The sequence below is a fragment of the Grampus griseus genome, assembly GCF_964374135.1.
Source record: "Grampus griseus genome assembly, chromosome: 10".
Classification (NCBI taxonomy): Eukaryota; Metazoa; Chordata; class Mammalia; order Artiodactyla; family Delphinidae; genus Grampus; species Grampus griseus.
Genome location: NC_139004.1, coordinates 1,241,270 through 1,267,097, shown reverse-complemented (window position 1 = coordinate 1,267,097; position 25,828 = coordinate 1,241,270). Strand labels below are relative to the sequence as shown.

Genomic DNA, 25,828 nt, shown 5'->3' with positions numbered 1-25,828 from the left:
TCTCTCCCTGGCGTTTTCTCGGCCTGTGTGGCCTGACTCAGAAGGGTCGTGTGCTGTCAAGAGCAGCCCCGCCGCCCGGTCTTGCGTCCTCAGCCTTGTGCTGCTACCTCGAACTGTGGAGCCTGAAACACTCACTCTATCACTCCAAGTCTTGCCTTTCTCATCCTCACAGTGAGGGGCTAGAGCCGTATGCACTGTAAGGTTCAGAATCTGAGAATAAGCACTTTTTCCATAAAAGTCTAACTACCATCTAGTATAAAATTCATATTGTTTTTAATGGTGCAGAGTATGCTTTGGTGTTTTGACATTGTGAAATCCCTAAATGAAACAAATAATTTATACAGCCCAATGTCATCTTTTTTTTTTTTTTTTTCAATTTTCCTGAGTTAGTCTAGACTAATTTAAGCTAACATTTATTTCTGTTTCCATACCAGGGTAAGAGATGATATAGAGTGTGACTCTCCAATAGAAATAATTGGATAATAATAATAATTCAAGCCACACGTGCAAGCCATTTAATCTTATATAATTTAAAATTTTCTAGCAGCCACATTTGAGAAAGTAAAAAGAAACAGGTGAAATTAATTTTAATAGTTTATCTAACCCATTATATCCAATATACCATTTAAGTGTGTTAAAACTACACAATGTTATCAAGACATTTTACACTCTTTATCTTCTTCTGTACTCAGTCTTCACAACCCGGTATATACCTCACACTTTACAGACTGGCCACATTCAGGTCACACCTCGAGCTAACCTGCCGTGGCGAGCGCTGCACCGGGACTCTAGATTTGTGGGTTTCGAGTCTGCCTTCTCACGCAGAGCTGCATAGTTTAAAACCAGCTCTTACGTGTGTGGAATCCTGAAGAAGGGCATCCATGAGAAAAGAAAACCTGGATGCTCGTAGAAGGCCGTCGTTTGGGATGAGCAGTTTGTACTTTTTCTCTGTAGTAATCGTGTGACTTGACAGTCGGTGGCCTGTCCTTGTCCCACTGAGGAGCAGATGGGGCCACGGCCAGGCTGTCCCTGCTGCAAGAGGGGGCAGGCACAGGATTCTCTTTCCAGTCTTTTCCCAGCACCGGCAAGGCCACAAGTGCATGACTTCAACCTTCTTGGGGGCAGCAGCCACGCAAGAATGGCCGTGACACCAAGGGCGCCGGTAACAAGGAAGGCAGCTCAAGCCTTAGAGCAGATCCTTTCGCAATCCAGAGAATCCCGGAGTTTTTTACCTGAAGGACCTTAGAAAGGATGTAGTTGTTGACACAGGATTAACTGTAAGAAAGGAGCATATATCTTTGGGTCTTTGATTTAGGCCAGACAGATTCACTGTGACTCTGTTCTTTCAGACAGGTAATTCAGAGGGAGGAGGAATCCCAGTTGTCAGGTGGAATTCTGGGCTAACTTACTTTACTTTACAAGTGCTTTAACTTCACAGTAAGGATCCATTTAACGTTGGAGAACGTTTTAGCTGCACCTTTCTGTATGGTTGTGAGGACTGCCAAACTTTGCTAGTTACAAGCTCCAAACGTCTGTTTAAAAGGAACGTCGTAAGCTCATGGTGTGCTCTCTTTGTTCTTAGGGGCAGCAGTACACGTAAATCAAACACTTGTAGCTTTACTGGTGTGACTAACAGCCTAGGTTTTCAGTGAGTCCATGTCATTCTTTCCATTTACACAGCATCTTTTTCGGTAAGGATCTCAAACCTTTTTTTGGAAGAAGTTGGTATAGTTTTCCTAATTACAGAGATGTGGATGTTTTAACTCCCCTGGGGCGAAAATGGCTTGCCTTTAGGGTCAGCCAGGAGTCTGGGGGCAAATCTGGGATTTTACCCCAAGACTCCTGATTCTGGGATTTCCGCTCTCAATTTTAGTTATTTAAAAATATGAAGAGGCAGGATACTGCAGCTCATTCCAGTGCACGCCCAACCACGTGTGAGCAAATAGCCACCGCAAAGCCCACCTTCTCCGTGGCCCCTCCTGCAGCCTCAGAACCGAGGGGCAGACACCTCATGCTTTGCCAGGTGCTTATGGGAGCGTCAGAGTGGTGACCCGAAGCAGCGGGTCAGGAAGCAGGAGACGCGGCTGAACAGAAGGGTCCCCTTCCAGGACCCTTGCTGCTTTCTGGGTAGTCGTGTCAGCTGGGTGGTGATATCAGAATGACACAGTCTTTATTGAAGTTGATGTCATAACTCAAATTACATGTATCTCACAGAAAAGTTTTCATTCCAATAAATATTTTTTACCAAAAGAAAATCAGAACAAAACTGGTCAACTCATCAACTACTTGGCGAAGAGAGACCTTAGATGGAACTTGTAAGTGAAAAATATAAGAAAAGGAATGTGTAAAAAACGGTATTGTCCTCTTATTGATGGGTGGTGTCTCTAATATACAGGCATACAACATATTATTTATAACTCCATGTTGATTTAAAATTTTGTTTGTGTTTTTGTAAGTGTACACCCCCCCCAAGGCCACGCTGGCTCACGGGGGAGGGTGGCTTTCACGTTCGTCCTGTGACTGCCCTGCTTTGTACACGGGAGCAAGTCGTGGACATTTGCTCTGTGAGATGACTGGCCTGTTCATCTGGGAAAATAAAGACTCCACGTCCTGTAAGAAAAGTGTTCTTCTGGTTTAGTTAAAAGCCCCCTTTAAGGTAGACCATTCCTAGGAGAGTTTGTTTTACTTCCCTTATTTCACCACTATATGGCCCAAAGTATGTATTCAGTCTTTGATTTCTTTCTTTTTAAGTTTAGTTTATTGAAGTATAGTTGATTTACAATGTTGTGTTAATTTCTGCTGTACAGCAAAGTGACTCAGTTATACATATATATATTCCTTTTCATATTCTTTTCTGTTATGGTTTATCACAGGATATCGAATATAGTTCCCTGTGCTATACAGTAGGACCTTGTTGTTTATCCACAGTTTTTGGTTTCTTAAAACTTTTAAAAGTTTTTAGAAAGTTCTGTCTATTCATAGGTCACAATATATCGCTTTTGCCAGATTTGTTTCTTTGTTAAATTCTCCTAAAATTCAGCTTTGGAAAACTGGTATGTGGGACCGTGTGGCCCTTGGCTTGCCATCTCCCCACACCCCCCAGTCATATGGAGCTTTAGGTCGTCTGGGTGCTTGGGGTGGGCAGTTAAAGTTAATGCAGTTGCGTGCAGCATCTTCCCCAGAAGCCCATGGTCAAACCCGAGAGAAACCACGTGCACACCAGGAGATGCTGCTGGGTGGGCTCGTGGCCCAGACCCGCGGATGGAGCAACCCAGCCTCATCTTCCTGCTCATAAGTGACGGGGGCAGGGAGGGCTCCTGACAGCTTTTCTGTGCGTCCAAGCCCCCATGTCTGGTTCAGGCCGAGGGTCGCTGCGCCCCGCCCTGCCTGCTCCCCCAGGTGTGGCCGCAGTGAGTATGCGTGAGCCCCACCTCAGGTGCTTGCTGGTCCCCGCCCGCGTGGGGCTGGGCACACGGGTGACGAGTGACAGGGGCCTTGTGGCCACACTTCAGGGAGCCTTGGACCCCCGGAGGCCACGGGCCTGCTGAGATTAGGAGGCGGCTGCCGGAGGGCCGAGTCCCCTGCTCCCCAGCACTGGTGGGGGGGGGGGGTAGGGGGCAGGAACCCTGGGACGTGCACACCCAGGATGTGTATACCCGGGTCATGTACACCCAGGACGTCTACACCCGGGTCGTGTACACCTGGGATGTGTATACCCAGGACGTCTACACCCGGGACGTGTATACCCAGGTCGTGTACACCCAGGTTGTGCACAGCTGGGACGTGTATACCTGGGACATGTACACCCAGGATGTGTATACCCATGTCGTGTACAGCCAGGACATGTACACTGGCTCATGCCCACCTGGGACATGTGCACCTGGGACGTGTGTACCCGGGCCATGTACACCCAGGACATGTACACCTGGGATGTGCTCACGCGGGTGGTGTACACCCGGGACGTGTATACCTGGGGTGTGTACAGCCAGGACGTGTGCACCCGGGTTGTGTACACCCGGGACGCGCATCCCCGGCGGCTGCAGCTTGTGGGCCTGGAGGATGTGCAGCATTGCTCAGCTGGACTCCACAATCCCCAGCTTCCCCAGAATCTCCGAGAAACTAGAATATCATAGAGATGTGAAGGCTTAGATTCCAAGAGCAGTGAACAGGTGTATTCAGATAACGTTGACTTTAGATTTCTTTTTTAAAGTCGTAAAAATTAGAACAGGCTTCAATGACAAAACAAAGGCATCTCTGGCTGTTTAACTGACAGCAGTTTGGGTTCTGGTTTGGCCTAAATCGTACCTAGGACTCTGAGGGATTCGCGGACTTCCCAGCGCCCGGGCACCCAGAGGACCCTCCTCCCACGCGTGCTGCTCGCCGCACAGCGCTGTCCATCAGCTTCACCCCGAGTCCAGCCCCAGCGCTGTGGCTGTGCGCACCCATTGTTGCAGTGTCAGTCACCAGGGGTTCCGAGTGAAGAGCGCTGTGTCTCCGGGAGCAGCATCTCCAGGCGTGCAGGGGGGACAAGGCGATGCGTGCTTTCCATGCCCGGTGAGGGTGGCGGAGGCGCATGCGCAGACGCAGGGTTCCCGCTCCTGCCCTCGGGCGCCCAGACACCCCGGCGGGCCCTTCCCACCACTCACACCCAGAGCCGTGTGCCGGTGCTGTGGGCAGGTGCGCAGGTGAGCTCCTGTCCTCCTGCGTCCCGTGTCCGGCAGCGCCGCACCTGCGTCTTCAGCACCGGGGGGCCCAGGTAAGACGTGGGGAGAGCTGGACTGCAGCCCTGCAGAATAAGCGTCTCATCCCCGTTTGGCCGATGAAGCAACGGTGCGCAGTTTGGCCAAGCAACTTGCCCGGGGAGCGTGGAGACGCCGCCCCGGACGCTGAGGGCGGGGCACGTGCGGGCCTGCTAACCTCTCGTGCCCTTGTCCCCTTTCCTCTGCTTCCAACCCGGTTTCCTACCGTCGTCCCCCTCGGGGAGTGTAGATTTACCTCTGATGGGTTTCTGACACTTTCCTTTGTTAGCTGCCCATTCCGTGTGACATGGGCCAGGACGAGCTCCGGGGCTGTCACCCTCCAGGGAGGGAGCAGAGCCCCCAGCAGTCAGAGGCTCCACCCGGGGCCGTGGCTGGCATCTGCACACCCTTATTTGGCAGTTGGGTCACCGTCCTGGTGTGTGGGCCATGCCCACAGCAGAGTGTCGAGGCCTTAGCCAGGAGAGGCCTTCTCAGGACAGATACAAATTTATTCGTTAAAATTGCTGACTCCTTTGTCTTTGTTTCATCAGATGACTACGGCTTCTTTGACTTACTCTGTCTGCCTGAAAAAAATCAGCGTGGGAAATCTGCCCTTCCTCCATCAGCCAAAAGCTGACCAGGGGTGTCATCCCGGGGCTTCTCTCGCAGGTGGGAGCGAGGGAGGGCCAGGCCGGCTGGCTCCCCAGCCAAGGCAGCCTGCGGGGAGTCCCCCTCTTCCCAGAGATAAGGCCTGGGCTCCCTGCGCTGCTGCCAGCAGCCAGCTGTTTCAGGAGCCCTTTTCTCTCATCCAAGATTGTTTCGTTTTGTACAACTTCATGTTATTTGAATCTTAGATTTTTTGAAAATGGCTTTCTCAGAGGCTGTTCTCTTCTGCACCGTTTGTCCTGCGGCCCTCGGAAGTCTGGAGGTCCTGTCCTCATGTCACGTGTTCTACACTCAACAGCGCTTTTCTGTTCTGAGCTTGCCCTCCTCCCCAAAGCTGAAATAAATCAAAGTTGGTGGAGACTCAGTCGCAATAAATCAAGGCCTGTCCAGAACTGGAGCCTGCCCAGTCAAAATGTCATAGCTTGGCTTTCACTGAGGATTAATTAAAGGCCTGATATAAAGCCCAGATGTGCTTCAGGAGAGCAGTGAGCTGCCTGGTGGCTGCGTCTCCCCAGGTTTCTGCCCACCCAAGAACACGCTGGAGGAGGACGGGAAAGGCATCCGAGGTTGGGAGGGCACGGAAGGGGGAGGTGCCCATCAGCACATCTGAGTGGACTTTATCTGGTTTGGAGGAAACAGAACAAGCTTTCCAACAAGGAGCACATTCTCTCCGTGTCAGGCTCTGTGTGTACAGGCTTTAAATGGAAGGGAAATGCAGTAGCTCAGAAGCTGTATTTTAATTGAGGAAGACAAAAGAAAATGGAACGAGTAAAGGTGCTTTCAATGTTAAAAAAAAAAATTGTAGTGACATCAGTGCCTGGTTCGCACTGCCCTTGTAAATGTTTTAGACCAAAGAAACTGTGGGATAAGCACGTCCGAGATGTTTGTGCTCACAGAGAGCTGGACTCGCCGGAAGGGGCTTTTGGGTTAGAAGTTGCTCCCAGCCCTCCCTTCGTTCCACAACTCCATGGAACCGTACAGAAAAGGGTGCTAGATTAAATCCCCACTGAGCAAATCTGCATGAGAGGGAACGTGTGGCATGAACCAGTTCTCCATGTGTACAAACAAAATAGTGCATTGGAAACAGAAAACAAGGAGTAGCTTGTAAGGTAAAACCATGCATCGTGGCCATGTTTTTGTATGACTTTAAACTTAATATTAACCACTGTAGAAATTTGATTCTGAAGTTGGAAAAAAAGACACCATCAAAGACTAATAATAATTAACGTTCTTTCCTGTGGTAATGTGTTCGCTTTCCTTACTGAATATCTGAAAATTAGCTATTTAGAACTTCATAAACAAAACAGTGACCCTCCCGATGGCCGTACAGTCTCTAATAAATACTTTCACAGGAAGAAATGAGGCCCTTTGTGATGAGGAGACCTTGCTGGTTTTATAGCATATCTTTATGTTAACATTAAGTTTTTATCAATGGAAAGTTCAGCTTTTCCCAGAATGCTGGATTTTCTCACATTACCCTATTGATGTTTACTTTCTGGACTGAACATCTTGTTTCCTATGAACTTAAATAATGAAATGGCATATATGTTAAACAAATTCCAGAGAAACGTTGTGATTTCAACTGAAATGATCTGCATGTTTTTATATCTGTTATTTGACCCAGGTATTTAAATATACAACCATATCCAATTGTAAAGATATTTTTTAATCTAATGAATTTTTAATAGACACATTATAAGTGGTCATATATGGCTTCTTAGTATTTTTATTCTATAATCTGATTATTGTGGCTGAAGTAGCCATTTAAATAGACTTTTTTTAAACATACCTGTGCAATTTCTCAGAAATAACAATTTCAACTATTTTCCCGATGATCAAGCCCTGAATTTCTGTTGAGGTTATTGGGGGCTGGTAGGTCATTTGGGGTTATTATGTCTCTAGCTGCATGATACTTGGTTTTCTAAGGCTTTCCTCAAGGACCCTTGGCTTATTTTAGTCAGTTATCTGGGAAAAAATAGTTTACTGCAAACTGACATTTCCATTGGTCCAGATAATTGACATTTTCGGAAGGACTGCCATTTCGTGCTTTCTTGCTTATTAGTCCGTGAGGAACTTTCATGTTTACCATTGCTTCTGGTCCTGCATGTAAATTTCACTAGCTCTGCGCAAGGTTGAAAGGCCCCAGTCAGTGCCTGTAGAGTGAAAACTGGGTTTTAAGAGTCAGGAAATTTGGAGAAATAAACCTTCCCTTTTGGCCATCTTAAATACTCTCACATCCTCAACACTCAGCATGCAGACTAATCGTAGCTTCTGGAACTCTGAGTCACTTGGCAATTGTATACGACACAGCGCGGGACATCGTAAAGGAGCCTCCCTCCAGATCTTCCAGTCCATAGGCTGTTCTTTTATGTTTCAATTTGGAGTATTTTCACCTTTGTATAAAGCTGTATGTACCCTTTTACCTTTGGGCGGTAGTCTTCCTGCCCACAGTAGGCCTTCTCCTGCCTAAGCCTCTGTGGCAGTGATTTGTTACTTATTTGTTTGTGTGTCTGTCCATCTAGGCAGATTCGAATTCTTTGAGGGTGAGAATGGTGTGCTTCCTTTGGTTTCTGCAGTGTCTAAGTGACAAGCACGTGGTATGTGGTGATGATGGAATAGAAGGGGGCGGGCATATGTCTTTTCAGGGACACTTAATATGTGGTTGCCACACATACCAGAGGCCACAGCACGTTTCTTGACAGCCCTTCAAAAACTACTATCTGAAAATGCCCCCCCCGAGGGAAGAGCACAGATTCTCCCGGTACACAAAGTGTTTGGGGAAGATGCCCCCCCCGAGGGAAGAGCACAGATTCTCCCGGTACACAAAGTGTTTGGGGACGATGCCCCCCCCGAGGGAAGAGCACAGATTCTCCCGGTACACAAAGTGTTTGGGGAAGATGCCCCCCCACCGAGAGAAGAGCACAGGTTCTCCCGGTACACAAAGTGTTTGGGGACGATGCCCCCCCCGAGGGAAGAGCACAGACTCTCCCGGTACACAGAGTGTTTGGGGACGATGCCCCCCCCGAGGGAAGAGCACAGACTCTCCCGGTACACAGAGTGTTTGTTGAAGATGCCCCCCCCCGAGGGAAGAACACAGGTTCTCCCGGTACACAGAGTGTTTGGGGAAGATGCAGCAACGCTTTCTGTTTGGATGACGTAGTTTTTGGAAACAGTAATCTATGATCTTCAACTGATCTGAAAGAGTTACTGCAATTCCCCAAATTAGGTAGCCTGGCTCCTAGAATAATCTCATTCATTATGTATTCTTCCTTCTGTATTTCTAATTGTATTGAGGCAAACAGCTAATGTAACAAACCCTGTGTAGTTTTGCGAGGTGGGAGCATATGCACCATTACAGTCACACCACCAGTGCCAGCAAGGACATCTCATTACCGAGCCCAGGTATTAACACTATTAAAATTCAGAATAGATGCACTAAGAACTTGCCGTGGTCAAAAATCAGAATTCTGTTCCACAGTGTACCTTATTTAACACAGGCTGTCTGCAGCCCAGGTGGTGCAGCCCAGGTGCTGGGCAGTGGGTGGGCTCCAGGCCTGCCCGCCCCCTGGGCCTGGGGCCGGAGCTGGGAGCTGAGGCCCAGGGGCCTCCAGCTCACCTGGAAACTGTGTCAGCTCCCAGGGCCTGCTTGCCGCGCTCTGATTTTGATTCCTTGCTAGTTAACCGTGTTGGGGAAATGGCCAAGGAAGGAAGAAAAAGCCACAGCATGGCCCGTCTCCCCCGGATAGGAGGAGCACATTATTAGTTCAGCAGCTTGGCGTGAGCGAGTTGTCTGAAACGCTCTGGGAGTGATGGCAACCAGAAGCACTGTTTGCAAGTTAGGCAGCCTCTGTTTTCAATGTATAACATTTTAGACTCGAAGGTTCACTTAGAAATTGTCTGCTTTGATTAGACGTGGAAATGAAAACCAGCAGTCAGCGACGTATCCTGTGTCCTCCGGCCAGAGCTGTTAGCCCCTTGGCTACGGTTTTGTCTTTCCACTGTTGTCCCATATTGTCACGTTATTTTAAAGCTTGGTAAAAGGTGATCATAAAACTTCATGATTAGTTTCTGAAAGCACATTTATCCATGGGCTTATAACGTGTGTCCTTTCTATCTGTGTAGGATACTTCAGCATAAACTATCTTTAAGTCTCTGAACCCACTTACCAGCGTGGGTTCCTTCTGAACGTATTTTTAACGACAGTAATGCTTAGCTCTTAAATTCAAGGGCCTAGTTATAAAAAGATGGGCAGGGGGGTCTCTGCTGTGTCGCGTCTAAGGCGGCCGGCAGTGTTGCTTGTAAAGCCACGTGTGGTGCAGGCATCGCCTGGCTCGGGTGAGCGGGTACCCACCGCATCTGCTTGGGAACCGCCTGCCCGGGGGTGGGGGTCCCCCCTCCCGAAGCCCCCCGTCCCGTGTGGAAAGCAAGTGGCTCACACCTTAAACGTTAGCCCAGACGGTGTGGGAGCCTGTGGCATCCCGTCACAGGTGACGGTGTTCTCTTCGGCCAGCGTCTTTGCTGCCAGAGCCCCGCCAATGTGTCTTCTGTTAAGATGACGTCATGTTTACAAAACAGTCTGAGCTGACGTTCTTCTGCAGCCTTAGGAGGTTGTTCTTTGGCTTTGAAACTTAATATTTTTTTACAGTAAACTTAGTAAAACTTCTGCTTTTTTCCATCATTTCCTGGAATGGCCCAAGGGGTTTTCCTCTTGCTTCCTTGCAGCCTTCGTACTGGGCTTTCTTAGTGAAGGTCTTCTCTCTCCGGCGGAGCCAGTTCTATACAGACCTCTCAGGTCACCTTTACCCCTCTTTGCCGCATGGAGAATTGCAGCCACTGCTCCCTTTCTCTCTCTCCACGTAACCCTGATTCACGGGAACCATGGTTTTAAATTTCCTCTTAGTGACGAAGTTAGATATTGTTAAGTATACTAGTTCATAAATATTAGAGCAAAGCATTCAGAAAAGCAGTAGCACCGGTAACATTTGAATCCGACACTGTACGTGTTCTTTCCGGTAGATGTCTCACCAGCTCCACAGGCTGGATGGATGGGGCAGGGGGCAAAGGAAGCCTCCTGGTTTATTCCCCGACCTCCGCTTCAGTCTTCTCAGCAGAGACCGGCATGGATGAAGGTTGCGATAGCTGACAAGGCACCTTGACGGCCGTCATCTCCGTCTGTCCCTTCCTGCGTGGCGTCTGTCTCGGTTGCGGTCCGCCTGCTGCGTGATCTGTGCCCATCTTCCTCCTGCTCTGCGCTCTGAGGCCCCGCTCACTCCTAAACCCCCGGCCCCGACCCACCTCCTGGCCCATCACGGGCAGCGTGAGTTATTCAGAGGGCGGCTGGCGCGATGCGACGCTTCCGGCACCCTCGCCTTCCGCGCAGCTCCGCGAGGCTGCCCCGTGCCCGGTCTGAGAACCCGTTTGCAGGCTGCCCTGTGTCCTATACTTAATCTACTTGAGTAGGGGCCGCCGTCTTTCTTCCAGGCTCGTGAGTGATGGTCACTGGCCCCTCGGACCTGGCGTGGCACCAGCGCGTGTTTACGCCTGGTCCACGTTTACTGAAGGAACAGACAAGCCAGCACCCTCCGGACGAGGAGGGAGGACACTGTTGTCCTGCCCCATGCACAGGGCAGGGAGCTGGGCCTCAGAGTGGATGGGCAGGTGGGGGGCAGGTGGGGGCAGGGTGGCTGGCCCGGGCCCCAGCTTCGCACCCCATCCCTCCAGCCCAGCTCCTGGGGTGCGGCCCGCCTCCTGGCTGCTCTCTGGATCAGGCCCTTCCCAGATGTGTAGTGAAAAAGAGAGAATGGGGCCCGCAGAGGACAAAGGCCTGCTGATGTGCGAACTGCCTGTCCATATCAACGGGGCGTACCCCGTGTACTTAACTGACCTGACGTGGTCAGATTCGAAACGAACTTCAACTGAGGGACGAAGGGTACATTCACGCCCTTGACCTGCGTGTGTGTTGTCACTGAGAGGAAAATGCAGCTTCTGGTTATGGTATCGTTCCGGATCCCCAGAGCTCCCAGGCTGGCACGCTGCTCCAGGCTGTCCTCGAGGAGCACCTGACCTTGGGACCCGCAGGGCCTGGGGCCCGGCAGGGGGTCCCACGTGCAGCGGCCCCAGGAGGTGGAGGGCAGCCGCTCTGCTCTGCTTGGGTGAGGCCGTTGTGCCCACTTCCCCGTCCGCCCGTCTCAAGGATGCCTTCTCCCTCAGGGCTCCTGGGGGCCCTGCTCCCCGGCTGCTGTGAACCCGCGTGACCAGTAAGCATCACAGACAGGGGAGAGCCAGGAGAGGGGCTCCCAGGGAGGAAAGAGCCCCTGCTCACGTCCCGCACCCGCTCAGCCGCCGCTGCTGCTCGAGCCCCGGGCAGCGGCCATCCGCTGCCTCCTTCCCTCCCTGACGCTGACCGTGGCTGAGCTCCTTGGGGAGGGAGGTGATGGCGTCCACACAGAGACTGAACTGGGTCGTTTCTAAACCATCTCACGCCTTGAATTTTTTTGAAACATGAGCAGTTTAATTCAGAAGGTTTCTTTCCTCTCGAAGTCTTCTTGTGCCTGGAAGCAAGAGGGCAGGCTGCGAGGCTCTCCTCGTGGGGCAGGGCTGGCTGTGGGCCCCAAGCAGGAAGGGAGGCAGAGGGCCCCCGCCTGGCTAGGGTCCGCCCCGCACACAGTGTCAGATATGCTCAGGTATGAAGGGGTTGCTTTCCGGAGAAAGGCTGTCTGGGACTCACTGAGGATTAGATGGAGAACAGCTGTCCTGCCCGTGGTCCCCGTCCAGCTCTGGTAGCGGTGAGCTTGGGCCCCACTAGTTCGCCAGCCCTTTTTCATCAAGAAGCTGGAGGTTGGCACTTGACAGCACTGTCTATTCACATTTGAATGAAAACTTCAAAAAAAATCTTTCCTTTTAGGCTATGTGAATTATTTGTATAGACTTAAAACTGTGTCTTGGGTGAGAGTGAAGAAAAATCACAGCAACATAATTTATAAAAATTAGGACATCGAAAGCATCGGGAGTTGAAGTTCATTTCACAGAAGGACACCCCACAGGGTGCTTTGAAATCGTGAGCTCTCCCAGTGCAGTAAAAGCATAAAGCAATACCTTTTTGATTTATACATGTTTTGCAAGCACACATCCTTTGCCTTGTATGATGTGTCAGAAGTTCACGAAATTGAGAGCACCCCATTCTGATGTAAAAACATCTAATTGCCTAAGAAAAGAAAGCATCATGGCATAGGAATTGCTCGGCAGTGGGGTAGTTGGCAGAAGCCATCCCTCTTTGGAAAGGAGGGGCTCATGGCCCTGAGAGGAGACTCCAGCAGACCTGCCACAGACACTCATTTGTGCGCAGCACACCAGGCCCCGTGCTGCAGGCTTCGCGCCCTGTGGATGGCGGTGGCTGCAGCCCTGCTCCTGGAGCAGTGCAGACGCTCTCCGCTTCTTCGCTGGCGCTGGGGCGTTAAAGCTGGAGCTGGAACTCAGGTGACCTCCTGAACCTTTGTCTCCTGCAGTCATGCCATCTACTAGCAATCTGCCTTTTGTTTAGTTTTTCGTAACATGTGCCGTTTTTGTCCCGCAGAAAAAAATGCAGCTAAATTCTCACTCTACAATCACATGATGGGAGAGGCAGCCTCATTCTAGCAACCTTAAGGCACCTCCCAATGAATTCCTGAAAATTTACATTTCTTTAATGCTCATCAGAAGATAAGCATTAAAGATGCAAAATTGGGACCATAAAGGAGGTTTGGTTATATATAATTTTTTTTAGATGAGTGATTTTGATAAGTCGCACTAGTTAAAAGTCCCCCACATACATAGTCACTTCTTTTATAAAAAGTCATTTAATCAGTAATACAGGTACATGGTACATGATTCAAGCAGCTTTCCATCTATGTTGGAGTGTTTAGAAATTGCTTTTTTCTAAGATTTCCACTTTTAATGCTGATACTGGTTTTATTTTATTTTATTTTTTAACAAGTAGAGCACGTTCCCTCGTCGTATTCTGAGTACAGTTCCCCTTTGAGCCTGGATAGGCTGCGATTTTCGACGTGGATCAGGAAGGCTGAAGTCAAGTGCATTCAAGTCAGATGCTGTTTTCAAGTGAATGTATTACATGTAATGCCTACAGTTTTTTGTGAACATTCTAAGCATAAAGCAGGCAGGTCAAAGAGAAAGATTTCTTCGCTAAATCACCTTTCTTCTATACGTGCTTTTTTCAAAAAGTCAACTACTGTCAACACTTTGCATGTTAATGTTAATTCCTTCCTTTAAGGTATACTAGATACGGCATAAATATTTTGTCTAGAGCCAAAAACCCCATCCATGCTAAGTAACAGACTTCTCAAAAAGGCAAAACAACGCAGTGACTGGAGAGACAGCTCCTCTTTCCAGAGGCCGGAGTTCTGTGCGCAGATAGAAGGCAGGCTTGGCCAGGCACTGCCCTCCGACGACACTCCTGCACTCGCAGCCCCTGGGCTGAAACCCCCAGAAACCGCTGTACGGGCCCTGGGGCCTCCCTGGCCTTAGAGCACCTTCGCAGCGTGCCGCATTCAAATGACTTCTGGAAGACGCCGAATCTGTTTCTCAACTACGGAGGCTGATGGAGAGAAAGCAATGTCTTTCGTTTGGAAGATACCGAGGGGATGTGATTTTTTAAATGTTTTGTGATTGTTAATAAGTAAACTCCCATAGCCCTCCCAGCAAATATATTTCAAATACCGATTGCCACAACCCCAGTATCAGTGGGCACTGGGAGCGTATTTGGGAAGAGTGTAAGACGTCATCCCCAAACTCCGTGGAGCTCAAAATCTTTCACATAAAAATGTGATTTTTATTTATTTTTTTTATTTTAAAATTTACTTCATTTATTTATTTTTGGCTGTGTTGGGTCTTTGTTGCTGTGTGTGGGCTTTTCTCTATTTGCAGCGAGCAGGGGCTACTCTTCCTTGCGGTGCGCCGGCTTCTCATTGTGGTGGCTTCTCTTGCTGCGGAGCACGGGCTCTAGGCGTGCGGGCTTCAGTAGTTGTGGCTCACGGGCTCTAGAGCGCAGGCTCAGTAGTTGTGGCGCACGGGCTTAGCTGCTCCGCGGCATGTGGGATTTTCCCGGACCAGGGCTCGAACCCGTGTCCCCTGCATTGGCAGGTGGAGTCTTAATCACTGCGCCACCAGGGAAGCCCCTAAAAACGTGATTTTTAAAAACGTGGTTTTTTTCATTCCCATACTGTTTCTCTCTAAAGCTTTCAGCAAAGTAGCCTGTAGTATCTGGTATATGTTTATTCCCTTACTAGATAGGAACAATTTTACTAGATTGTTTTGTGGAAACAAAACAGTAGATTGTAACATCTTACTTTGTATACAATAAGAAAGATGCAGGTGAAAATGAGATAAATATGTGTTTGCACTTTGAAACTGTAAAGAAAGCACTAAGCAGTATTTAAGAAATGTCATATATTCCCTTCTATTAATGTTTTAATATTATTAAATGTTTTGATATTAAAATTAGATGATTGTTTAAGGAAGGGCCAGTTTTCCACAGCAGGCGATTTTCACAGGACAGGAGTAAACGTCTGTAAAACCCTTGACTTGTGACTGGGGTCGTTCTTCCCGGGGAGTCCCCATGGCTTTTCTTGGCGGGGCAGGAAGATCAGATTAGAAGTGTGAGCAAAATATTATTGCAGTCAATTAAAGCATTAGGCTCAAAAATCGATCAATAAGTTTTCAAGAAACGATAGGTCCTAATTTCATTTCACTGAAGAAAACCGTGATAGCTAAGATGAAAAGCCATGTTTCTTTTTGTGTCAGGTGTTCCATGATGGGTTAATGAATGGTTTTCTTCGCTAGGCTGACCCCTCATCTCCTGCTGCAGGTTGGCTTTCATGAACCCCCCCACCCTGACTCTCCGCAGCCTCCCAGGCTGGGGAGCCCCTTCCTTGCCCAGGGCTCCCCACCCAGCTTCCCCGCTCGAGACCCAGAGGTCTCAGGTTTGTACGAGGTTCACGGCAGGTCACATATTCTCCAGTGTGTTTTCTAAAGGGCTGCTTGAGCTAACTGAATTTCTTATATTCATCGATTCCTCTCCGTCCACCTCCACCCCCTCCGCGTAAACGGCCCTTCACGTGAATCCAATTTCGCCTCAATGCACCTCATTCACAGGCCAGCTGTCCGGCTGCCTCAGGTTTCCCGATATAGCTCTGGAAATGATTTCAGCATGGCAAAAACGTTTCTCCAGCCAATTTGGAAAACAGGGTTCAATTTGTGAGGGGGGCCCAAAATGGCAACTGAACTGGGAAGCGGGGCTGGGACCGGCGGGAGGGGTGACGAGGGGCCTCTGCCACACTCGCCCCGACGCTCTGGCCTCTCCAGGAGCACCTCCCAGGCCGGGTCCCCCTTCTTGCACTGGGGTAGGATGGGGGGTGGTGAAAGTCAGGGTCTGGCATTGCACTCGTGTCTCTCTCCCCAGCCTCCTCTCTTTGGCTTGGGTCTAAGTGCAGCTCTGGTGTAAACAAGGCGAGGGGCCTGGCAGCCGTGCCAGCAGGAGGCTCAGCGCGGGGCACAGTCACGTGTGTTGCCCGGGCGTGGCCTGCGGTGGGGACGCCCGTGCGGCTGCGAGCGAGCCCCAGGTCTCAGCAGAGCGGGCCGAGGCGTGCGGTGGATGCCCACGTTTACACGCGCGGTGCAAGACTAACACTGCCCTGTCCCAAACGCCGTTGAACTTAAGCCACCTGCTCACTGTGGCTCTGTCTGTTAGATCCAAAAGTTATTTGTAAGTAATTCATACGGGGTGTTAAAAGGTTAATTAAGAGTGGATTTACTGTGGGCTTTGGTAAAAGATATGTGATCGAAACGCACACAGGCAGACTCTGGGTTCGGAAGGCAGGCTGCTGTCAGAGGCCGGGGAGGGACCACTTCTGTGAAACAGTGTGTGTGTGTCGTTGCTTTTCTCTGTGGGTGTAAACTTCAGTCTCTCCCAAAGAAAAGAAATATCGCATTTAAATATGAGTGTAGCTTAATAGTAGGTGCTGCTTAAGCTCTGCCGTGTTGCTTCTGCTATGTGGCATTGGTGAGGTCAGAATAAGCGCGTTTATTATTCATAGTTTTTCCTGCAGAGAACACTGGACTTTGAATAATTTCAAAAGCCTAATACCTTCAGAAGTTAAACATTGCCCATAACAATCTATATATTTAGCTGTATCACTTAGATGTAACTATTGCACGTTGATAGTCAGTTGCCTCTGGAGCTCTTTGGTTTCACGGGTGGTTTCAGCATCTAGACGAGATACTGGCGCCATCACGTAACCTCTGACACCCGCACCGTTTCCCAGGTTCAGGCTCCTCCTCTCTGCTGTCCTCGCTCAAAGGTTCTCAGCCTTCTGGCTGCAGGAGGATGGCTTGGAAGCTGCAAGCTGTCGTTAAAGCACAGACTTGGGGGCCCTGCCCCCCCGAGTCTCTCACACAGCAAGTCTGAGTGGGTCCCAAGAATGCATTTTTAAACAACTTCCCAGGTGATCCTGCCGCCGTGCGTGGTACCACTGCTGTACCAGCCACTCACCCCTGTCGTGACCCAGCAGTGAGGGAGTGGTAGCCCAGTTTTAAGAATCAGCAGTTCTGGAGACCTAATGAAAAGTGTGGGGACCATCGTTAATACTGTACCACGTACGTGAAGCTTGCAAAGAAGGTAGATCTTCAGTGGTGTCACAGTGAAAGGAGAAAGAGGAAGGTTACCTGTGAGGTGACGGGATGTTAATCCGCTTTGGTTCTGGGGTGATTTCACAGTGTTTACATACATCAAAACATCAAGTGTGTGCCTTAAATATATATAACTTTTGTCAGTTATACCCTCAACAAAATGGAAAAAAATTAGCCTGTCTGCCTAAATTAGGAGCTCAAATATTTCTGCAAAGTTGACCATTTCTTTAAAATAATCAGAAGTTTTCTAATCATCCAGGACTACCGCTAACATTTTTCCAAATTAGCATAATCTTTTCTGGACGTTGAGAGACAGGCCAAGGATATGAGTGGACGACACAGCCATTCACAGGCCCCGTTTGTTCCCCGCCCCATACGTTGGATGCCTCGCTTTGACCTTCAGAGGGATGGTCGCTTGGACTTGGAAAGGTCAGGCTGCTGGGTTGGAGGTGACACCGCTCAGCTGTCCTGAGGCCCACGGTAGTGAGCACTTGCCTTGGGACAGTGTCACTGAGGTGTGGAGGGAGGACAAGTGAAAAGGATTTGTAGAAGTGGCACAACTTGGTAAACCTCCCCAAGTATGTGGTCCCTGCTCCAAAATGGTAATAATGTCTACTTGCAAGGTTTCTGTTAGGATTATTTTTAAAGTATTATTGAAAATATAGCTGCTAAATAATTGGTAAAGAATAAAGCCCTAGAACAGACTGTCATGGGTTGCAATTTAGGGCAAGTTCCGTGCCCTCTCTGTGCCTCTGTTTTCTCATCTGTGGGATGGGTATAACAGAGTTACTAATCTCACGTGCTTGTTATGATGAATAAATGCGAAAATGGGTGTGTGTGCAGAGCCTGGCATGGCGGAAGTGGTCAGTAATTTAAAGTGGCAGCAGCGGCCACTGCTAACACCACCACTCAGAGTAAAATTCTAAGAACAAACAGAAGAAAATAAGAAACATTTTCTCCAGTCGTTAATGAGAGCTAACCAATGAGAAGGACCTCTGCTGGTTTAATCGTTTATGCAACTTACAGCCTGAAGCTGCTGGGGTAAGTTTGCCGTCTCCTAAGAGTCAGATCTAATCTCTTACTGCAGTAACCAGACAGTGCCACCCCGGACGTGCAAACGTCAGTCGTTTTCACCCTCAGCCCTTGCTGTAGATGAATGTAATAAAGTAAATATTGTTTCTGTTCCTGATGTTTAAAAAGTATAATTAATTGAAGCGAAGTAGGTAAGACACGATGTCAGGCAGCCATTGCTCACTGCAGAGCCCCCGGGTCAGAGGAAGGTGCCCTCGCAGGTCCCCCAACGGGCGTTCTCTCAGCTAGGGGGCTGTTCACCAAGTCGCTGTCGGGTCTGCAGGCTGCCGTGAATGCAGCGTCCTAATAGTGTGAAGCCCGCCTGCAATTATGTTCCCCTTTCGTTCTCTGAGATGTGGTGAAGTTATCTGATTTATCACAGAATAAAATCTGCGCCATTTCTGGTCATTATCCTTTCCCCATTGATATTTTAGTGCTTGTTACAGTAAAATTCCAACAGAATTACACAACTGAGAAAGAAGGATTTGATAGGTCCTAAAAGTATAGACCCTAATGGATTTCTGATGGAGATTGAACTTGATGGCAGTATGCTAAGTTCTTGAAGTTGGAAATTAATGTTATATTTTTAGAGGACATTCTTGGCATTGCTTTTACCTTTTAGGAGGAGGGGAGGAGAAATATCATAACTTTTCTTCTTTTCTCAGACAAATGACCAAGCAGGAAGTTTTTTGTAAGTTACAGAAACATTCACTTTGCAGAGCGTGCTGTGATTCCCAGCTCAGTCCCTTTGGTCCCCCGTCCTTGGCATTTCTGCAGACAGCAGTCCTCAAAGCGGCCTGAGGACCACGCACACCCTGATTCATCAGGGCAGCCAGTGAGTTCAGAAGTCTTCTCTGTTTTGGGGTGTAGAACATGAGGAAAGGGCAAAGCTGGCCTCTGCCTGAGGCTGGATGGCTGTGCTGCGCCCCAGGCTGGCCTGCCAGCCAACTGGTGTAAAAAAAAAGTCTGCAGCCTTCATCCTCCAGACCGAAGGGCTGTGTCCTGTGGGGATGGCAGGTGGGCAGTCACACAGGAGGTAGAAAGGACGGAGACGCTGGAGGGAGGTGGGCGGCCCGCAGACTGGGCAGTCCGCGGAGGTGGACCCTCCTTTGACACCTAGGGCACCTCAGCGGCCAAGGAACAACCATGATGTCACTTGGTGCTTTTCCACAGCAGTTTTTATAAACCAAAAATATGGGGCGTTCTCAGCACCCTGAAATCACTGCTGTGTCCCTGTGCCTTTGTAGTCTCCAGCCAGTGTCAGGTTAGACATCTTCTCCCACCTCTCCTGCTTTTCCCTGGTCTGAGAAAGTGACATGAAGTTCAGATTAAACACTTGACTTCTTTACTTGGATCGCAGACACATTAATTTGATATATGCTGAAGATAAACACGCAGAAAGAGGATGAGTGGGGGAATCCACTTATTCTCAGATAGCTTTTCTTTTTTAACTTCAAAATGAGAAATAATTATATTTATCTCTGTAGCATGGAGATAACGAGGCTGTAAATTAATTTCCGTGCAGGCTTTTCTAATAAATTACAGAGTTCTGCTCTTTTCCAGAATCAGAAGTCCAATAGGACGTTTCTGGGTCAAGTGCCCCTGAGACGTCCGGGCCTTCTGCCCCTGTTCCTTTATAACAAGGGCGTTATCCCCTTAAATCCATAAATTATTTGAAGCATCCTTTTAACTTCTCAGGAGAGAGGTGCCAGATTGCTTAAATATTTCCTGTTTTATCAGAGTTCTATATTTCTTTTCACTTGTTTCAGCGTAGTTTCCTCCTATAATTAAAACAGCGTTTCAAAATTTAACATCGAGCAGGGAGCTTACAGATAAATGATAGAACTCTGTGGCTTAAATAGATAAATCTTGGGCCCCTGCCAGGAGGTGAATAACTCACTTCTATTCAAGCCATTTAGGAGCGATCAGCTGCAAGGTCGAGGGGCTCAGGGCGTGAGCTTAATGCACTTTTTAATGAGTAAATCATTGCTAACTGGCGCTCTCATAATTTAACTCCCTTTTTAATACAGTGCCTGTGAGTTATGCCCCTAAAAAGCAAGTGAGGTACCCTTAGGGCCAGAGGGGACTGGCAGCATTTACCAGTGAGCGTGACACTGGTGTGAACCAACGGATTATCTGAATTCCACTGCCTCACTTATCGCTTAGTGGCTGCAGGCTCCGATGGCAAGCCTGTGGACTGCATTATGTTAGCCTCAAAAATAAATGCTAATATCGGCGGTGTTTTCACATTCCCCACCATATTTGGTCAGTCGTGCTAGCTGAGCCCCTGAGGGCTGCCAAGAGTCTCGTTGGCAAAAAGTGCCACTTTGGTGAAGACATAACTGACCATCAGTCTTGTCTGTAGGCTTTCTGTAGTTGAACCTGCATCCTTTCCTCCCCAGAACTCTGGGATTTGTGCTTTTTATTCACTGGGATGATTCGAGTTATATGTGAATCGCCCTTCTAGCTTGTGCTTTCCTTCAGCGGCAGTGTTTTTGGTCTTTGGATAATTCTCATAAAGCCCTTAAATGTATAAGTTGAACGAATGGTTGAATTGATCTGTTTGTCACATGGATGTTTGACTGGGTGCTTAGGACCGTGGGTGAGAAAGGTGAGATACAAGGGGTCGAAGGACAGCGACCCCTTGTCGGGTCGTTGCCCCCACATGTGGGTTGATTGTGCCCCTTCTCCTTAAGTTCTGGCTCTGGCTCTAATTATAATTCCATTAGAGCAAAGTCTTGGCCAGTGGAAAATTACATGCTAAATATTACTTAGGTGGCTGTGTTCCACCCCTCAATTCTAAATGAACTAGAACTAGGTAATAAATTTTGTAATAATGAAAGAATACTTAGATTTGATTAAATAAACATGTAACAGTGTATTTGTATGTATTCTTATAATAAGGAAACATTAAACATGAGTTCCTTTTTGGTATATTTTATATTTAAATTAACATTAAAATTTAAATGTTAATGTTTTAATAATGAAACTTTTAAATCACTCAGCTTAACATACAGAATAATCAGTAGATATTCAGGTAGAAGGAAGGTATCCAGGTGCCAGGGGTGCCGACTTGAGTCCCATATCTGCTCTTTAATCTGTGTGTATCTCTGCAAGTCATAGATCACATAAATTTTTTTCAGCAATACAGGGTTTTAGAATAGAGATATGCTATATCTGAGGGCCCTTCTAAATATCAAAATCTGTTTTGTAATATACATGGAAAGATCTTTTTTAAAATAGTCTTTAACGTATTTAATTTGTGTTTAATTTTCATTTTTATTAGTAACTTTTAATATCCATTGATCAGTACATAAAAAAATAGATCAGTGGACAGTTGTGATTAATGCTATAAAATGAATTTTTAAGAAATAAAGTCTAAAGTTTGTATTTATTTTTCATGCCATACATCAGGTGAGTGGTCCTTTTCTCTAGGCAGCCCCACTTCCGGAGCTGCTCTGACCAGAGGCTAAACGACACACCCTCTTGCTCTCATCCTCACGAAGTAAACGCACGATAGGCCTCAGTAGCTCTGTTTTACAGGTGGAAAAACTGGAGCTGAGCCCAAGGGTTTGTAACTAGAGAGCCAGGAATTCTCTTCTATTACGTCATGTGGCCGCACCCTTGTAAGTCCATGCTTGGACATCATCACGTAATAGAAGTTCAAGAGCCAGAGAACTGAAAGGTCCCACCTGTAGCCATGCTGGTGCTTGTAAGAATCAGCAACAGAAAGTGTCAGGAGTCTCTTGGTCGCGGACTTTCTGTGACTATAGGTCACGTGCTGGCTGTTGCTAATAGTGTTAAGGTTAATTTTAGAGGGGTTTTTTTTACCCTCCTAAGTCTACATGTAGAGTTTCTTCATTATTTCTCCCTCTTCTTTTTAAGTGACCCTAAGTTAATTGCAAAATAGGGAATTTCGGGGCCAACTGGTCCTCCTATCCTAAGAGCACTTCAGATCACAGGCTGGTGTATTTCATTCCAACCTGTCGTGTGTCTTGGCATGTGTGTGTGCTCGCGTGCACACATATGCACACGTACATCCTCACGCGTGCTTAACTAAATGGTGATGTTAACTATAACCAATATTTCTATTTCTAAGTAATATTTTATCTTCATTTGAAAAGCCAATTAAATAGCCCTTTGGTCAGCCCCACTGAGAGCCCTGGGCATGAATTTTCTCTGTCTCCAGTTCTGCGGGACCAAGGGCTGCAAAGAATTCTCAGAGCCCTGCTGCCTGGTAAAGATGCTTAATTTAGACAGCAGTAAACTGGATGTTCCAGTTCGGAAATGCCACACCATGTTTTTAAGCCAGTGCCTTCCTTGGTTGATTTAGAAAAGAAGTTCTAAAGGTGAAATACTTACCACAAAGAAACCTACTTCTATGTGCGTTCAGAAGTAGTCAGTTTGACTACCTTTTGTGGATGAAGATTCCTTGACATAGGACCTTATCTGGGAAAAGAGTCTATTAACTTTCTCTGTAGCTGCACGATTTGGCATCCCTGCTCGCTCTGTGCTCCTCTGAAGCTGCGCTGACTCCTTCCTCTTGTGACTCTGCCTGAGCTGCTCTGACGGCTGCTCCTCGCACCGCGTCTTGAGTGATGTCTCCTGCTTCCTCCCGTTGTGCATCTTCCAGGAAAGCAGGTGCTCTTCGTCATTTGAGTGATCTGAATCCCGTTATTTCCAGTAAACTCAGTAGGATTTCTGGGATGAGAGTTGGAGCAGTCCTGCTGAAACACTGAGATGAGAGACGGGTGGTTTAGTGAAAAACAGAGCAGGCGTTGTGGGGTAGATAAATTCGTCTCATTTACGCGGCTCCTTTTTAATCACATCTTTGCGGTTCTAAGAGCATGTTGTTTCTTCAGATCCGCTTCTGCCGACTTCGTCAGTATTGCCTGGGAAGGCCACCTGGGAAAGACTGATGATGGTGTGCTACAAAGTCACTTTCCTTAAACCTGTATTCAGCCTTCTCTTTTCCTAGAAAGGAAGCCAACTTCATTTCTAATCTCAGTTGTTTGTTTTTTTTAAAATTGCTGAATGATTTTTTTAAAAAGTTTGGTCTTACAAGTTTGATTGTCAAGCCCAAGGGCTTGGCTGCAAATTGGTTACAGTGTCGTGGGGGGCATTTTATATATATATATACAATATATATAATATGTAAAAATAAATATATAATATAAATATATAATGTACATAATGTAGCTTTCCTTCATTGTTTCATCTCCTTATTCATATCCTCCATGTTTTGGATGTACGTCCAGGTAGATCACTTGTGTCGCAGGTTCCATTTCTGCAGGAAAAGCCTTCTGTTTTCCACCCTCTTTGGTCGCTTTGATTCCTTTATGCCTTCTTTTTCTCCTGCCTGTTTTTTAATGGATGGATGTCTTCTTTACGGAGAACAGAAGAATATTCTTTTCTAAAATGTCTTCTTTTTCCATCTAAAGGATATACCTCAGGAATTACTTTATCTTTGGTTCATCTAAAAGTTTCAAGGTAACAGGATGTTCTTTTTTTCGTTTCTTTATCCTTGATTTCTACTATCATATCCTTATTTCTAGTTTAATTTTTCTACTGAATACCTAATGCTGTCTAATCAGGGTGTAGATTTAACTGCTGATTTCAGTGTTCACCAGAAGACATGCAGAGGCCTAGCCCTGGGCGGGCAGTGGTTGAGATTTACAGCTGGACGTGGGGCTTCGTTTCTGCCGCCGGAAGTTATCTTTGCTTCTCGTGATCCTCTGAATATGTTACTGGAATTGGGTTGGAATTGGGAGAATGCTGAACCAATCGTATTGCTTCTGCCTTTGCGTTGACAGATGCTGCGGAAGTGCACACTTTCTGACTCTCCTGGCAGAGACAGCAACTCTAGCAGCCGCTTGCACGTTCACAGAATGGCTAGGATCCAAACAGCGCATTTACAGGGCTGGGTAGAACGGGGGTAGTAAGTCGCACTTTAGCCCGGTACCGTTCTGAAGGCCTTCTTATAACAGTAAAATACTTGTGCAAGTATTCCTTCCCTCCCCTCTCGCTGTCTCGCTCTGCCTTCCTGCCTGTGACCACCTCCGCTTAGAACACACGGCATCACTCACCACTCTTCACATACGAGCAAATAACACACCGGTTGCTTGCTGAAGAGTAAAAGCAATCCGCGGTCTCTCTCCTCCTGTTCGCCAGGGTGCTCTGTACACCACAGATGGGGAGAACAAGGTCATCTGTTCTTGAAGCAAAATGAGCAGTGCCCCCGAGCCCCTCCAGTCCAGAGCTACGGTCGGCAGGGTTGTCACCTGGAAAGGCTGAGCTGCCCAGGCCGGGAGGGACCCGCCACCCCTCGGGGCCCTCTCGGTCTCCTGCACTGTGTCCAGATCAGAACTCACTGCCTGAAGGTGGTGAGATGTCTTCTAAGAGATGTCTTAGAACCACAGTGCTTTTCCAGACCAACCCACAGAGGCGTCTGTCCTGCCCGTGACCTGGTAGGTAGTGGGTCATCTGTCAGGGTGTTTACCTTCCAGTACTAGATTTTCTGCTGCTTAAACACAGAGAAGTAAAAAGGACAGAAAATCTATAGTGAAAAGAACTTGCCTGTTATTATCTCAATATAAAAACTGGGGTAATGTGCTAAGAAATAAGAATACATTTCTCTCTTCAAGGAATAGTCTTTTACTAACATAAGAATGCCTGTATCAGCTCATAATTTTGAGGTCACCTTGCGTTTACTCACGCAGCCAGCTGGCTTCCTTAGCCGGTCAACACCCACACCATCCAGAGTTGCATCTCAAAGATTTCTGAGGGCTCTGAGCGGCTCGGCCGCTGCCTGGGTGCACTTTCGAGACTGTTCCTCTTGCAGCCAGGTTGTCCTTCTCACCTAAGTCTAAATATTTTTCTGTGTTTCGCACCCACTATCTGTTTAAATAGAAAATCACCAGTAAATTATTTTCTTTTCCATGTTCATAACTGAATTTTAGAAATAATCCGTGAATTCTTTGGGCTCGCTCTTTACTTATTCACAGTTTTTAATAATGGTTTATACAGGGAATAGTTTTTGAATACTGGCATTTATTGCGACTTACCAGTTTTGCACTGGGGACCGATGACGCAGTGAATGCGACACAGCCTCTGACTTCAGCAGGTCCACTCTGTACCAGAGCAGCAGGCTCACTGAAGTCAGTCCCCGTACCTGACGGGGGGCAGGGTGGTCGCTCTGGCCCAGGAAAAGCAGAAGAGCGAGGGCTGCCTCAGACCCTGCTTCCGCCGTTTGCCCTCTTGAGTGCATTTCTCTTGGGAAAGTGCCCTTTTATTGGAGCCCTTTAAGTTTTAGTTTTAAGTGCTGTTTTCCAAATATCTAATCATCGACCTGGTTCTCCACTGGATTCCGCAGAAAGTACACTGGGTTCATTTATACTTCAGTTCCTATTTCTAGGGATTAAATAATACCTGTCCAGAGCATTAACATGTACCTTGATGGGCATTGTTCATTCCACGCTTGTCACCCTTCTGTAAACGTGACCAGTGGAAATGTTAGAGCCTAGACCCATGGGACTGCGAGTCAGCCGTCTATGTGGACACGCTCCAGAGCACACCTGTAGAGCCAGGGGCTCCCCAGGGGTCGCGGGTTACAATTTTGAGGGTAAACACATCGCATCATCCCTTAGAACACCCGTGGTTGTAACAATGGAAGG

General features: G+C 47.7%; 1 protein-coding gene across 1 annotated transcript in view; it reads left to right on the top strand.

Annotated features, from left to right (window-relative positions):
• Window positions 1-25,828, top strand: part of GMDS (GDP-mannose 4,6-dehydratase) — a 481,487-nt gene that overhangs the window by 242,620 nt on the left and 213,039 nt on the right. The window lies entirely within an intron of this gene.